General features: G+C 47.1%; 1 pseudogene; it reads right to left on the reverse strand.

Moving 5' to 3' along the window:
- Positions 1-17,903: 17,903 nt before the first annotated feature.
- On the reverse strand, positions 17,904-18,038 carry LOC135001944 (U1 spliceosomal RNA; annotated as a pseudogene).
- Positions 18,039-18,094: the final 56 nt, after the last annotated feature.

Consider the following 18,094-nt stretch of genomic DNA (forward strand, 5'->3'; position numbering starts at 1 on the left):
GCTGCCTAATACTGAAGCACCCCCAAACAACAAACCAAATGCAACAACTAGTGCAAGCATTCCTGGGGGAAGGCCTGCAGCAGATGGATTTGCATATGGTGATGTCATCCAAGCAGTGAGTCAAAGTTGGCTTCAACCCTCGTCTGCATATGAAAAGAGAAAAGGGGCGTGCAGGGCATGGCGGCCTTTTGCGGCGCTTGGATGACCCCTAGCTCGCATTAAACACCTCCACCCTCCTTCGGTGTGGGGCTCATGTTGGCTATGCCCCAGCCCCTGAAGCATTCCGACATTATGGGGTCCTGCACCCCGGACCCATACCTAATATTAGGGACCCCCAGTGACGGAGAGGCCTTGTCGATCGGCCTGGGGGCTTAACCCTATATCTGCAGATATACGCAACCAAGATCTCCGTATTATCTGACTATTATGTAGGAATATTATTCACTCAGTGTGCATTAGGGAACCATTGTTTTTTCCTTCACAGAATTACCCCTCCCTTTTAGCACCTGAGTGACATCACTATCTGATTGAGCAGTTCACCATTTTTTTGCATTGTATTGAGAGGCATGAACGGGTCAGCATTAGGAGGGATTGCTGACTCTAGACTGCCATAGGGGGAAGTCAGGGGTATCCCCAGGTAAGCTGGCTCTCAGATGCTGTAGGAGCCATTACCATGTGGCCTTACACTGGGAATTCAACCCAGACATATTTGGAATTATTTATGGGGTGGGTGTGGGGTGTGGTGGCCCCTGTGTCGGTATCGCTGGGCTGCTTCAGGTCGGCACACCCTAACACTTTATTAACACTTATGAGTTTCCCTATCACTTTGTATATATTTTTGTATTATTTTAATCACACCACTCATATAGCACTTCTGTGCTTCTTATTAACCCTATTAACTCTCACCTGTGTGCTGACCTGGGGTAGCCGACCTGTGCCGACATTATGGGGTCCTGCACCCCGGACCCATACCTAATATTAGGGACCCCCAGTGACGGAGAGGCCTTGTCGATCGGCCTGGGGGCTTAACCCTATATCTGCAGATATACGCAACCAAGATCTCCGTATTATCTGACTATTATGTAGGAATATTATTCACTCAGTGTGCATTAGGGAACCATTGTTTTTTCCTTCACAGAATTACCCCTCCCTTTTAGCACCTGAGTGACATCACTATCTGATTGAGCAGTTCACCATTTTTTTGCATTGTATTGAGAGGCATGAACGGGTCAGCATTAGGAGGGATTGCTGACTCTAGACTGCCATAGGGGGAAGTCAGGGGTATCCCCAGGTAAGCTGGCTCTCAGATGCTGTAGGAGCCATTACCATGTGGCCTTACACTGGGAATTCAACCCAGACATATTTGGAATTATTTATGGGGTGGGTGTGGGGTGTGGTGGCCCCTGTGTCGGTATCGCTGGGCTGCTTCAGGTCGGCACACCCTAACACTTTATTAACACTTATGAGTTTCCCTATCACTTTGTATATATTTTTGTATTATTTTAATCACACCACTCATATAGCACTTCTGTGCTTCTTATTAACCCTATTAACTCTCACCTGTGTGCTGACCTGGGGTAGCCGACCTGTGCCGACATTATGGGGTCCTGCACCCCGGACCCATACCTAATATTAGGGACCCCCAGTGACGGAGAGGCCTTGTCGATCGGCCTGGGGGCTTAACCCTATATCTGCAGATATACGCAACCAAGATCTCCGTATTATCTGACTATTATGTAGGAATATTATTCACTCAGTGTGCATTAGGGAACCATTGTTTTTTCCTTCACAGAATTACCCCTCCCTTTTAGCACCTGAGTGACATCACTATCTGATTGAGCAGTTCACCATTTTTTTGCATTGTATTGAGAGGCATGAACGGGTCAGCATTAGGAGGGATTGCTGACTCTAGACTGCCATAGGGGGAAGTCAGGGGTATCCCCAGGTAAGCTGGCTCTCAGATGCTGTAGGAGCCATTACCATGTGGCCTTACACTGGGAATTCAACCCAGACATATTTGGAATTATTTATGGGGTGGGTGTGGGGTGTGGTGGCCCCTGTGTCGGTATCGCTGGGCTGCTTCAGGTCGGCACACCCTAACACTTTATTAACACTTATGAGTTTCCCTATCACTTTGTATATATTTTTGTATTATTTTAATCACACCACTCATATAGCACTTCTGTGCTTCTTATTAACCCTATTAACTCTCACCTGTGTGCTGACCTGGGGTAGCCGACCTGTGCCGACATTATGGGGTCCTGCACCCCGGACCCATACCTAATATTAGGGACCCCCAGTGACGGAGAGGCCTTGTCGATCGGCCTGGGGGCTTAACCCTATATCTGCAGATATACGCAACCAAGATCTCCGTATTATCTGACTATTATGTAGGAATATTATTCACTCAGTGTGCATTAGGGAACCATTGTTTTTTCCTTCACAGAATTACCCCTCCCTTTTAGCACCTGAGTGACATCACTATCTGATTGAGCAGTTCACCATTTTTTTGCATTGTATTGAGAGGCATGAACGGGTCAGCATTAGGAGGGATTGCTGACTCTAGACTGCCATAGGGGGAAGTCAGGGGTATCCCCAGGTAAGCTGGCTCTCAGATGCTGTAGGAGCCATTACCATGTGGCCTTACACTGGGAATTCAACCCAGACATATTTGGAATTATTTATGGGGTGGGTGTGGGGTGTGGTGGCCCCTGTGTCGGTATCGCTGGGCTGCTTCAGGTCGGCACACCCTAACACTTTATTAACACTTATGAGTTTCCCTATCACTTTGTATATATTTTTGTATTATTTTAATCACACCACTCATATAGCACTTCTGTGCTTCTTATTAACCCTATTAACTCTCACCTGTGTGCTGACCTGGGGTAGCCGACCTGTGCCGACATTATGGGGTCCTGCACCCCGGACCCATACCTAATATTAGGGACCCCCAGTGACGGAGAGGCCTTGTCGATCGGCCTGGGGGCTTAACCCTATATCTGCAGATATACGCAACCAAGATCTCCGTATTATCTGACTATTATGTAGGAATATTATTCACTCAGTGTGCATTAGGGAACCATTGTTTTTTCCTTCACAGAATTACCCCTCCCTTTTAGCACCTGAGTGACATCACTATCTGATTGAGCAGTTCACCATTTTTTTGCATTGTATTGAGAGGCATGAACGGGTCAGCATTAGGAGGGATTGCTGACTCTAGACTGCCATAGGGGGAAGTCAGGGGTATCCCCAGGTAAGCTGGCTCTCAGATGCTGTAGGAGCCATTACCATGTGGCCTTACACTGGGAATTCAACCCAGACATATTTGGAATTATTTATGGGGTGGGTGTGGGGTGTGGTGGCCCCTGTGTCGGTATCGCTGGGCTGCTTCAGGTCGGCACACCCTAACACTTTATTAACACTTATGAGTTTCCCTATCACTTTGTATATATTTTTGTATTATTTTAATCACACCACTCATATAGCACTTCTGTGCTTCTTATTAACCCTATTAACTCTCACCTGTGTGCTGACCTGGGGTAGCCGACCTGTGCCGACATTATGGGGTCCTGCACCCCGGACCCATACCTAATATTAGGGACCCCCAGTGACGGAGAGGCCTTGTCGATCGGCCTGGGGGCTTAACCCTATATCTGCAGATATACGCAACCAAGATCTCCGTATTATCTGACTATTATGTAGGAATATTATTCACTCAGTGTGCATTAGGGAACCATTGTTTTTTCCTTCACAGAATTACCCCTCCCTTTTAGCACCTGAGTGACATCACTATCTGATTGAGCAGTTCACCATTTTTTTGCATTGTATTGAGAGGCATGAACGGGTCAGCATTAGGAGGGATTGCTGACTCTAGACTGCCATAGGGGGAAGTCAGGGGTATCCCCAGGTAAGCTGGCTCTCAGATGCTGTAGGAGCCATTACCATGTGGCCTTACACTGGGAATTCAACCCAGACATATTTGGAATTATTTATGGGGTGGGTGTGGGGTGTGGTGGCCCCTGTGTCGGTATCGCTGGGCTGCTTCAGGTCGGCACACCCTAACACTTTATTAACACTTATGAGTTTCCCTATCACTTTGTATATATTTTTGTATTATTTTAATCACACCACTCATATAGCACTTCTGTGCTTCTTATTAACCCTATTAACTCTCACCTGTGTGCTGACCTGGGGTAGCCGACCTGTGCCGACATTATGGGGTCCTGCACCCCGGACCCATACCTAATATTAGGGACCCCCAGTGACGGAGAGGCCTTGTCGATCGGCCTGGGGGCTTAACCCTATATCTGCAGATATACGCAACCAAGATCTCCGTATTATCTGACTATTATGTAGGAATATTATTCACTCAGTGTGCATTAGGGAACCATTGTTTTTTCCTTCACAGAATTACCCCTCCCTTTTAGCACCTGAGTGACATCACTATCTGATTGAGCAGTTCACCATTTTTTTGCATTGTATTGAGAGGCATGAACGGGTCAGCATTAGGAGGGATTGCTGACTCTAGACTGCCATAGGGGGAAGTCAGGGGTATCCCCAGGTAAGCTGGCTCTCAGATGCTGTAGGAGCCATTACCATGTGGCCTTACACTGGGAATTCAACCCAGACATATTTGGAATTATTTATGGGGTGGGTGTGGGGTGTGGTGGCCCCTGTGTCGGTATCGCTGGGCTGCTTCAGGTCGGCACACCCTAACACTTTATTAACACTTATGAGTTTCCCTATCACTTTGTATATATTTTTGTATTATTTTAATCACACCACTCATATAGCACTTCTGTGCTTCTTATTAACCCTATTAACTCTCACCTGTGTGCTGACCTGGGGTAGCCGACCTGTGCCGACATTATGGGGTCCTGCACCCCGGACCCATACCTAATATTAGGGACCCCCAGTGACGGAGAGGCCTTGTCGATCGGCCTGGGGGCTTAACCCTATATCTGCAGATATACGCAACCAAGATCTCCGTATTATCTGACTATTATGTAGGAATATTATTCACTCAGTGTGCATTAGGGAACCATTGTTTTTTCCTTCACAGAATTACCCCTCCCTTTTAGCACCTGAGTGACATCACTATCTGATTGAGCAGTTCACCATTTTTTTGCATTGTATTGAGAGGCATGAACGGGTCAGCATTAGGAGGGATTGCTGACTCTAGACTGCCATAGGGGGAAGTCAGGGGTATCCCCAGGTAAGCTGGCTCTCAGATGCTGTAGGAGCCATTACCATGTGGCCTTACACTGGGAATTCAACCCAGACATATTTGGAATTATTTATGGGGTGGGTGTGGGGTGTGGTGGCCCCTGTGTCGGTATCGCTGGGCTGCTTCAGGTCGGCACACCCTAACACTTTATTAACACTTATGAGTTTCCCTATCACTTTGTATATATTTTTGTATTATTTTAATCACACCACTCATATAGCACTTCTGTGCTTCTTATTAACCCTATTAACTCTCACCTGTGTGCTGACCTGGGGTAGCCGACCTGTGCCGACATTATGGGGTCCTGCACCCCGGACCCATACCTAATATTAGGGACCCCCAGTGACGGAGAGGCCTTGTCGATCGGCCTGGGGGCTTAACCCTATATCTGCAGATATACGCAACCAAGATCTCCGTATTATCTGACTATTATGTAGGAATATTATTCACTCAGTGTGCATTAGGGAACCATTGTTTTTTCCTTCACAGAATTACCCCTCCCTTTTAGCACCTGAGTGACATCACTATCTGATTGAGCAGTTCACCATTTTTTTGCATTGTATTGAGAGGCATGAACGGGTCAGCATTAGGAGGGATTGCTGACTCTAGACTGCCATAGGGGGAAGTCAGGGGTATCCCCAGGTAAGCTGGCTCTCAGATGCTGTAGGAGCCATTACCATGTGGCCTTACACTGGGAATTCAACCCAGACATATTTGGAATTATTTATGGGGTGGGTGTGGGGTGTGGTGGCCCCTGTGTCGGTATCGCTGGGCTGCTTCAGGTCGGCACACCCTAACACTTTATTAACACTTATGAGTTTCCCTATCACTTTGTATATATTTTTGTATTATTTTAATCACACCACTCATATAGCACTTCTGTGCTTCTTATTAACCCTATTAACTCTCACCTGTGTGCTGACCTGGGGTAGCCGACCTGTGCCGACATTATGGGGTCCTGCACCCCGGACCCATACCTAATATTAGGGACCCCCAGTGACGGAGAGGCCTTGTCGATCGGCCTGGGGGCTTAACCCTATATCTGCAGATATACGCAACCAAGATCTCCGTATTATCTGACTATTATGTAGGAATATTATTCACTCAGTGTGCATTAGGGAACCATTGTTTTTTCCTTCACAGAATTACCCCTCCCTTTTAGCACCTGAGTGACATCACTATCTGATTGAGCAGTTCACCATTTTTTTGCATTGTATTGAGAGGCATGAACGGGTCAGCATTAGGAGGGATTGCTGACTCTAGACTGCCATAGGGGGAAGTCAGGGGTATCCCCAGGTAAGCTGGCTCTCAGATGCTGTAGGAGCCATTACCATGTGGCCTTACACTGGGAATTCAACCCAGACATATTTGGAATTATTTATGGGGTGGGTGTGGGGTGTGGTGGCCCCTGTGTCGGTATCGCTGGGCTGCTTCAGGTCGGCACACCCTAACACTTTATTAACACTTATGAGTTTCCCTATCACTTTGTATATATTTTTGTATTATTTTAATCACACCACTCATATAGCACTTCTGTGCTTCTTATTAACCCTATTAACTCTCACCTGTGTGCTGACCTGGGGTAGCCGACCTGTGCCGACATTATGGGGTCCTGCACCCCGGACCCATACCTAATATTAGGGACCCCCAGTGACGGAGAGGCCTTGTCGATCGGCCTGGGGGCTTAACCCTATATCTGCAGATATACGCAACCAAGATCTCCGTATTATCTGACTATTATGTAGGAATATTATTCACTCAGTGTGCATTAGGGAACCATTGTTTTTTCCTTCACAGAATTACCCCTCCCTTTTAGCACCTGAGTGACATCACTATCTGATTGAGCAGTTCACCATTTTTTTGCATTGTATTGAGAGGCATGAACGGGTCAGCATTAGGAGGGATTGCTGACTCTAGACTGCCATAGGGGGAAGTCAGGGGTATCCCCAGGTAAGCTGGCTCTCAGATGCTGTAGGAGCCATTACCATGTGGCCTTACACTGGGAATTCAACCCAGACATATTTGGAATTATTTATGGGGTGGGTGTGGGGTGTGGTGGCCCCTGTGTCGGTATCGCTGGGCTGCTTCAGGTCGGCACACCCTAACACTTTATTAACACTTATGAGTTTCCCTATCACTTTGTATATATTTTTGTATTATTTTAATCACACCACTCATATAGCACTTCTGTGCTTCTTATTAACCCTATTAACTCTCACCTGTGTGCTGACCTGGGGTAGCCGACCTGTGCCGACATTATGGGGTCCTGCACCCCGGACCCATACCTAATATTAGGGACCCCCAGTGACGGAGAGGCCTTGTCGATCGGCCTGGGGGCTTAACCCTATATCTGCAGATATACGCAACCAAGATCTCCGTATTATCTGACTATTATGTAGGAATATTATTCACTCAGTGTGCATTAGGGAACCATTGTTTTTTCCTTCACAGAATTACCCCTCCCTTTTAGCACCTGAGTGACATCACTATCTGATTGAGCAGTTCACCATTTTTTTGCATTGTATTGAGAGGCATGAACGGGTCAGCATTAGGAGGGATTGCTGACTCTAGACTGCCATAGGGGGAAGTCAGGGGTATCCCCAGGTAAGCTGGCTCTCAGATGCTGTAGGAGCCATTACCATGTGGCCTTACACTGGGAATTCAACCCAGACATATTTGGAATTATTTATGGGGTGGGTGTGGGGTGTGGTGGCCCCTGTGTCGGTATCGCTGGGCTGCTTCAGGTCGGCACACCCTAACACTTTATTAACACTTATGAGTTTCCCTATCACTTTGTATATATTTTTGTATTATTTTAATCACACCACTCATATAGCACTTCTGTGCTTCTTATTAACCCTATTAACTCTCACCTGTGTGCTGACCTGGGGTAGCCGACCTGTGCCGACATTATGGGGTCCTGCACCCCGGACCCATACCTAATATTAGGGACCCCCAGTGACGGAGAGGCCTTGTCGATCGGCCTGGGGGCTTAACCCTATATCTGCAGATATACGCAACCAAGATCTCCGTATTATCTGACTATTATGTAGGAATATTATTCACTCAGTGTGCATTAGGGAACCATTGTTTTTTCCTTCACAGAATTACCCCTCCCTTTTAGCACCTGAGTGACATCACTATCTGATTGAGCAGTTCACCATTTTTTTGCATTGTATTGAGAGGCATGAACGGGTCAGCATTAGGAGGGATTGCTGACTCTAGACTGCCATAGGGGGAAGTCAGGGGTATCCCCAGGTAAGCTGGCTCTCAGATGCTGTAGGAGCCATTACCATGTGGCCTTACACTGGGAATTCAACCCAGACATATTTGGAATTATTTATGGGGTGGGTGTGGGGTGTGGTGGCCCCTGTGTCGGTATCGCTGGGCTGCTTCAGGTCGGCACACCCTAACACTTTATTAACACTTATGAGTTTCCCTATCACTTTGTATATATTTTTGTATTATTTTAATCACACCACTCATATAGCACTTCTGTGCTTCTTATTAACCCTATTAACTCTCACCTGTGTGCTGACCTGGGGTAGCCGACCTGTGCCGACATTATGGGGTCCTGCACCCCGGACCCATACCTAATATTAGGGACCCCCAGTGACGGAGAGGCCTTGTCGATCGGCCTGGGGGCTTAACCCTATATCTGCAGATATACGCAACCAAGATCTCCGTATTATCTGACTATTATGTAGGAATATTATTCACTCAGTGTGCATTAGGGAACCATTGTTTTTTCCTTCACAGAATTACCCCTCCCTTTTAGCACCTGAGTGACATCACTATCTGATTGAGCAGTTCACCATTTTTTTGCATTGTATTGAGAGGCATGAACGGGTCAGCATTAGGAGGGATTGCTGACTCTAGACTGCCATAGGGGGAAGTCAGGGGTATCCCCAGGTAAGCTGGCTCTCAGATGCTGTAGGAGCCATTACCATGTGGCCTTACACTGGGAATTCAACCCAGACATATTTGGAATTATTTATGGGGTGGGTGTGGGGTGTGGTGGCCCCTGTGTCGGTATCGCTGGGCTGCTTCAGGTCGGCACACCCTAACACTTTATTAACACTTATGAGTTTCCCTATCACTTTGTATATATTTTTGTATTATTTTAATCACACCACTCATATAGCACTTCTGTGCTTCTTATTAACCCTATTAACTCTCACCTGTGTGCTGACCTGGGGTAGCCGACCTGTGCCGACATTATGGGGTCCTGCACCCCGGACCCATACCTAATATTAGGGACCCCCAGTGACGGAGAGGCCTTGTCGATCGGCCTGGGGGCTTAACCCTATATCTGCAGATATACGCAACCAAGATCTCCGTATTATCTGACTATTATGTAGGAATATTATTCACTCAGTGTGCATTAGGGAACCATTGTTTTTTCCTTCACAGAATTACCCCTCCCTTTTAGCACCTGAGTGACATCACTATCTGATTGAGCAGTTCACCATTTTTTTGCATTGTATTGAGAGGCATGAACGGGTCAGCATTAGGAGGGATTGCTGACTCTAGACTGCCATAGGGGGAAGTCAGGGGTATCCCCAGGTAAGCTGGCTCTCAGATGCTGTAGGAGCCATTACCATGTGGCCTTACACTGGGAATTCAACCCAGACATATTTGGAATTATTTATGGGGTGGGTGTGGGGTGTGGTGGCCCCTGTGTCGGTATCGCTGGGCTGCTTCAGGTCGGCACACCCTAACACTTTATTAACACTTATGAGTTTCCCTATCACTTTGTATATATTTTTGTATTATTTTAATCACACCACTCATATAGCACTTCTGTGCTTCTTATTAACCCTATTAACTCTCACCTGTGTGCTGACCTGGGGTAGCCGACCTGTGCCGACATTATGGGGTCCTGCACCCCGGACCCATACCTAATATTAGGGACCCCCAGTGACGGAGAGGCCTTGTCGATCGGCCTGGGGGCTTAACCCTATATCTGCAGATATACGCAACCAAGATCTCCGTATTATCTGACTATTATGTAGGAATATTATTCACTCAGTGTGCATTAGGGAACCATTGTTTTTTCCTTCACAGAATTACCCCTCCCTTTTAGCACCTGAGTGACATCACTATCTGATTGAGCAGTTCACCATTTTTTTGCATTGTATTGAGAGGCATGAACGGGTCAGCATTAGGAGGGATTGCTGACTCTAGACTGCCATAGGGGGAAGTCAGGGGTATCCCCAGGTAAGCTGGCTCTCAGATGCTGTAGGAGCCATTACCATGTGGCCTTACACTGGGAATTCAACCCAGACATATTTGGAATTATTTATGGGGTGGGTGTGGGGTGTGGTGGCCCCTGTGTCGGTATCGCTGGGCTGCTTCAGGTCGGCACACCCTAACACTTTATTAACACTTATGAGTTTCCCTATCACTTTGTATATATTTTTGTATTATTTTAATCACACCACTCATATAGCACTTCTGTGCTTCTTATTAACCCTATTAACTCTCACCTGTGTGCTGACCTGGGGTAGCCGACCTGTGCCGACATTATGGGGTCCTGCACCCCGGACCCATACCTAATATTAGGGACCCCCAGTGACGGAGAGGCCTTGTCGATCGGCCTGGGGGCTTAACCCTATATCTGCAGATATACGCAACCAAGATCTCCGTATTATCTGACTATTATGTAGGAATATTATTCACTCAGTGTGCATTAGGGAACCATTGTTTTTTCCTTCACAGAATTACCCCTCCCTTTTAGCACCTGAGTGACATCACTATCTGATTGAGCAGTTCACCATTTTTTTGCATTGTATTGAGAGGCATGAACGGGTCAGCATTAGGAGGGATTGCTGACTCTAGACTGCCATAGGGGGAAGTCAGGGGTATCCCCAGGTAAGCTGGCTCTCAGATGCTGTAGGAGCCATTACCATGTGGCCTTACACTGGGAATTCAACCCAGACATATTTGGAATTATTTATGGGGTGGGTGTGGGGTGTGGTGGCCCCTGTGTCGGTATCGCTGGGCTGCTTCAGGTCGGCACACCCTAACACTTTATTAACACTTATGAGTTTCCCTATCACTTTGTATATATTTTTGTATTATTTTAATCACACCACTCATATAGCACTTCTGTGCTTCTTATTAACCCTATTAACTCTCACCTGTGTGCTGACCTGGGGTAGCCGACCTGTGCCGACATTATGGGGTCCTGCACCCCGGACCCATACCTAATATTAGGGACCCCCAGTGACGGAGAGGCCTTGTCGATCGGCCTGGGGGCTTAACCCTATATCTGCAGATATACGCAACCAAGATCTCCGTATTATCTGACTATTATGTAGGAATATTATTCACTCAGTGTGCATTAGGGAACCATTGTTTTTTCCTTCACAGAATTACCCCTCCCTTTTAGCACCTGAGTGACATCACTATCTGATTGAGCAGTTCACCATTTTTTTGCATTGTATTGAGAGGCATGAACGGGTCAGCATTAGGAGGGATTGCTGACTCTAGACTGCCATAGGGGGAAGTCAGGGGTATCCCCAGGTAAGCTGGCTCTCAGATGCTGTAGGAGCCATTACCATGTGGCCTTACACTGGGAATTCAACCCAGACATATTTGGAATTATTTATGGGGTGGGTGTGGGGTGTGGTGGCCCCTGTGTCGGTATCGCTGGGCTGCTTCAGGTCGGCACACCCTAACACTTTATTAACACTTATGAGTTTCCCTATCACTTTGTATATATTTTTGTATTATTTTAATCACACCACTCATATAGCACTTCTGTGCTTCTTATTAACCCTATTAACTCTCACCTGTGTGCTGACCTGGGGTAGCCGACCTGTGCCGACATTATGGGGTCCTGCACCCCGGACCCATACCTAATATTAGGGACCCCCAGTGACGGAGAGGCCTTGTCGATCGGCCTGGGGGCTTAACCCTATATCTGCAGATATACGCAACCAAGATCTCCGTATTATCTGACTATTATGTAGGAATATTATTCACTCAGTGTGCATTAGGGAACCATTGTTTTTTCCTTCACAGAATTACCCCTCCCTTTTAGCACCTGAGTGACATCACTATCTGATTGAGCAGTTCACCATTTTTTTGCATTGTATTGAGAGGCATGAACGGGTCAGCATTAGGAGGGATTGCTGACTCTAGACTGCCATAGGGGGAAGTCAGGGGTATCCCCAGGTAAGCTGGCTCTCAGATGCTGTAGGAGCCATTACCATGTGGCCTTACACTGGGAATTCAACCCAGACATATTTGGAATTATTTATGGGGTGGGTGTGGGGTGTGGTGGCCCCTGTGTCGGTATCGCTGGGCTGCTTCAGGTCGGCACACCCTAACACTTTATTAACACTTATGAGTTTCCCTATCACTTTGTATATATTTTTGTATTATTTTAATCACACCACTCATATAGCACTTCTGTGCTTCTTATTAACCCTATTAACTCTCACCTGTGTGCTGACCTGGGGTAGCCGACCTGTGCCGACATTATGGGGTCCTGCACCCCGGACCCATACCTAATATTAGGGACCCCCAGTGACGGAGAGGCCTTGTCGATCGGCCTGGGGGCTTAACCCTATATCTGCAGATATACGCAACCAAGATCTCCGTATTATCTGACTATTATGTAGGAATATTATTCACTCAGTGTGCATTAGGGAACCATTGTTTTTTCCTTCACAGAATTACCCCTCCCTTTTAGCACCTGAGTGACATCACTATCTGATTGAGCAGTTCACCATTTTTTTGCATTGTATTGAGAGGCATGAACGGGTCAGCATTAGGAGGGATTGCTGACTCTAGACTGCCATAGGGGGAAGTCAGGGGTATCCCCAGGTAAGCTGGCTCTCAGATGCTGTAGGAGCCATTACCATGTGGCCTTACACTGGGAATTCAACCCAGACATATTTGGAATTATTTATGGGGTGGGTGTGGGGTGTGGTGGCCCCTGTGTCGGTATCGCTGGGCTGCTTCAGGTCGGCACACCCTAACACTTTATTAACACTTATGAGTTTCCCTATCACTTTGTATATATTTTTGTATTATTTTAATCACACCACTCATATAGCACTTCTGTGCTTCTTATTAACCCTATTAACTCTCACCTGTGTGCTGACCTGGGGTAGCCGACCTGTGCCGACATTATGGGGTCCTGCACCCCGGACCCATACCTAATATTAGGGACCCCCAGTGACGGAGAGGCCTTGTCGATCGGCCTGGGGGCTTAACCCTATATCTGCAGATATACGCAACCAAGATCTCCGTATTATCTGACTATTATGTAGGAATATTATTCACTCAGTGTGCATTAGGGAACCATTGTTTTTTCCTTCACAGAATTACCCCTCCCTTTTAGCACCTGAGTGACATCACTATCTGATTGAGCAGTTCACCATTTTTTTGCATTGTATTGAGAGGCATGAACGGGTCAGCATTAGGAGGGATTGCTGACTCTAGACTGCCATAGGGGGAAGTCAGGGGTATCCCCAGGTAAGCTGGCTCTCAGATGCTGTAGGAGCCATTACCATGTGGCCTTACACTGGGAATTCAACCCAGACATATTTGGAATTATTTATGGGGTGGGTGTGGGGTGTGGTGGCCCCTGTGTCGGTATCGCTGGGCTGCTTCAGGTCGGCACACCCTAACACTTTATTAACACTTATGAGTTTCCCTATCACTTTGTATATATTTTTGTATTATTTTAATCACACCACTCATATAGCACTTCTGTGCTTCTTATTAACCCTATTAACTCTCACCTGTGTGCTGACCTGGGGTAGCCGACCTGTGCCGACATTATGGGGTCCTGCACCCCGGACCCATACCTAATATTAGGGACCCCCAGTGACGGAGAGGCCTTGTCGATCGGCCTGGGGGCTTAACCCTATATCTGCAGATATACGCAACCAAGATCTCCGTATTATCTGACTATTATGTAGGAATATTATTCACTCAGTGTGCATTAGGGAACCATTGTTTTTTCCTTCACAGAATTACCCCTCCCTTTTAGCACCTGAGTGACATCACTATCTGATTGAGCAGTTCACCATTTTTTTGCATTGTATTGAGAGGCATGAACGGGTCAGCATTAGGAGGGATTGCTGACTCTAGACTGCCATAGGGGGAAGTCAGGGGTATCCCCAGGTAAGCTGGCTCTCAGATGCTGTAGGAGCCATTACCATGTGGCCTTACACTGGGAATTCAACCCAGACATATTTGGAATTATTTATGGGGTGGGTGTGGGGTGTGGTGGCCCCTGTGTCGGTATCGCTGGGCTGCTTCAGGTCGGCACACCCTAACACTTTATTAACACTTATGAGTTTCCCTATCACTTTGTATATATTTTTGTATTATTTTAATCACACCACTCATATAGCACTTCTGTGCTTCTTATTAACCCTATTAACTCTCACCTGTGTGCTGACCTGGGGTAGCCGACCTGTGCCGACATTATGGGGTCCTGCACCCCGGACCCATACCTAATATTAGGGACCCCCAGTGACGGAGAGGCCTTGTCGATCGGCCTGGGGGCTTAACCCTATATCTGCAGATATACGCAACCAAGATCTCCGTATTATCTGACTATTATGTAGGAATATTATTCACTCAGTGTGCATTAGGGAACCATTGTTTTTTCCTTCACAGAATTACCCCTCCCTTTTAGCACCTGAGTGACATCACTATCTGATTGAGCAGTTCACCATTTTTTTGCATTGTATTGAGAGGCATGAACGGGTCAGCATTAGGAGGGATTGCTGACTCTAGACTGCCATAGGGGGAAGTCAGGGGTATCCCCAGGTAAGCTGGCTCTCAGATGCTGTAGGAGCCATTACCATGTGGCCTTACACTGGGAATTCAACCCAGACATATTTGGAATTATTTATGGGGTGGGTGTGGGGTGTGGTGGCCCCTGTGTCGGTATCGCTGGGCTGCTTCAGGTCGGCACACCCTAACACTTTATTAACACTTATGAGTTTCCCTATCACTTTGTATATATTTTTGTATTATTTTAATCACACCACTCATATAGCACTTCTGTGCTTCTTATTAACCCTATTAACTCTCACCTGTGTGCTGACCTGGGGTAGCCGACCTGTGCCGACATTATGGGGTCCTGCACCCCGGACCCATACCTAATATTAGGGACCCCCAGTGACGGAGAGGCCTTGTCGATCGGCCTGGGGGCTTAACCCTATATCTGCAGATATACGCAACCAAGATCTCCGTATTATCTGACTATTATGTAGGAATATTATTCACTCAGTGTGCATTAGGGAACCATTGTTTTTTCCTTCACAGAATTACCCCTCCCTTTTAGCACCTGAGTGACATCACTATCTGATTGAGCAGTTCACCATTTTTTTGCATTGTATTGAGAGGCATGAACGGGTCAGCATTAGGAGGGATTGCTGACTCTAGACTGCCATAGGGGGAAGTCAGGGGTATCCCCAGGTAAGCTGGCTCTCAGATGCTGTAGGAGCCATTACCATGTGGCCTTACACTGGGAATTCAACCCAGACATATTTGGAATTATTTATGGGGTGGGTGTGGGGTGTGGTGGCCCCTGTGTCGGTATCGCTGGGCTGCTTCAGGTCGGCACACCCTAACACTTTATTAACACTTATGAGTTTCCCTATCACTTTGTATATATTTTTGTATTATTTTAATCACACCACTCATATAGCACTTCTGTGCTTCTTATTAACCCTATTAACTCTCACCTGTGTGCTGACCTGGGGTAGCCGACCTGTGCCGACATTATGGGGTCCTGCACCCCGGACCCATACCTAATATTAGGGACCCCCAGTGACGGAGAGGCCTTGTCGATCGGCCTGGGGGCTTAACCCTATATCTGCAGATATACGCAACCAAGATCTCCGTATTATCTGACTATTATGTAGGAATATTATTCACTCAGTGTGCATTAGGGAACCATTGTTTTTTCCTTCACAGAATTACCCCTCCCTTTTAGCACCTGAGTGACATCACTATCTGATTGAGCAGTTCACCATTTTTTTGCATTGTATTGAGAGGCATGAACGGGTCAGCATTAGGAGGGATTGCTGACTCTAGACTGCCATAGGGGGAAGTCAGGGGTATCCCCAGGTAAGCTGGCTCTCAGATGCTGTAGGAGCCATTACCATGTGGCCTTACACTGGGAATTCAACCCAGACATATTTGGAATTATTTATGGGGTGGGTGTGGGGTGTGGTGGCCCCTGTGTCGGTATCGCTGGGCTGCTTCAGGTCGGCACACCCTAACACTTTATTAACACTTATGAGTTTCCCTATCACTTTGTATATATTTTTGTATTATTTTAATCACACCACTCATATAGCACTTCTGTGCTTCTTATTAACCCTATTAACTCTCACCTGTGTGCTGACCTGGGGTAGCCGACCTGTGCCGACATTATGGGGTCCTGCACCCCGGACCCATACCTAATATTAGGGACCCCCAGTGACGGAGAGGCCTTGTCGATCGGCCTGGGGGCTTAACCCTATATCTGCAGATATACGCAACCAAGATCTCCGTATTATCTGACTATTATGTAGGAATATTATTCACTCAGTGTGCATTAGGGAACCATTGTTTTTTCCTTCACAGAATTACCCCTCCCTTTTAGCACCTGAGTGACATCACTATCTGATTGAGCAGTTCACCATTTTTTTGCATTGTATTGAGAGGCATGAACGGGTCAGCATTAGGAGGGATTGCTGACTCTAGACTGCCATAGGGGGAAGTCAGGGGTATCCCCAGGTAAGCTGGCTCTCAGATGCTGTAGGAGCCATTACCATGTGGCCTTACACTGGGAATTCAACCCAGACATATTTGGAATTATTTATGGGGTGGGTGTGGGGTGTGGTGGCCCCTGTGTCGGTATCGCTGGGCTGCTTCAGGTCGGCACACCCTAACACTTTATTAACACTTATGAGTTTCCCTATCACTTTGTATATATTTTTGTATTATTTTAATCACACCACTCATATAGCACTTCTGTGCTTCTTATTAACCCTATTAACTCTCACCTGTGTGCTGACCTGGGGTAGCCGACCTGTGCCGACATTATGGGGTCCTGCACCCCGGACCCATACCTAATATTAGGGACCCCCAGTGACGGAGAGGCCTTGTCGATCGGCCTGGGGGCTTAACCCTATATCTGCAGATATACGCAACCAAGATCTCCGTATTATCTGACTATTATGTAGGAATATTATTCACTCAGTGTGCATTAGGGAACCATTGTTTTTTCCTTCACAGAATTACCCCTCCCTTTTAGCACCTGAGTGACATCACTATCTGATTGAGCAGTTCACCATTTTTTTGCATGACCCCTAGTTCGCATTAAACACCTCCACCCTCCTTCGGTGTGGGGCTCATGTTGGCTATGCCCCAGCCCCTGAAGCATTCAAGCTGATTTCTTGCAGCAACTGGAAACTGTAACAGCTCCAGAGCTGCTCTGTAAGGCAAGTAAAAGGGTGTGGGCCCTGCAGCACTACCTGTAGTTCGCATTGTGCGTTGGAAGGCACAAAGTAAGCAGACGGGAGAAGTCAGGATAGTGCGCAAGGGCATAGAAGGGAGCGGCTCAAGAAAAGAGAAGTGGAAACAGACAGCAAACTAGGCTGGAGAGAGACCTGAGACAAAGAGATCTGAATTATACGAGAGCCGACTAGGGGAAACACAAAATATGCAGTCAAGTGTCCCACATTTGGGGAAATCGCAGGAGCAGCACACCCAGAGTGCAATGGGTGAGCCTTGCCCTGGGAGAAGCACCTTCATGATCATAGTATCTCACCTGGCAGGTAAGTAGGAGTTGGGCTAGAGCTGGGGAGGGTCGCTGCTCGGGCACCCCCCTGTCAAGTGAAG

The sequence above is a fragment of the Pseudophryne corroboree genome, unplaced genomic scaffold (genome assembly GCF_028390025.1).
Source record: "Pseudophryne corroboree isolate aPseCor3 unplaced genomic scaffold, aPseCor3.hap2 scaffold_1682, whole genome shotgun sequence".
NCBI lineage: Eukaryota > Metazoa > Chordata > Amphibia > Anura > Myobatrachidae > Pseudophryne > Pseudophryne corroboree.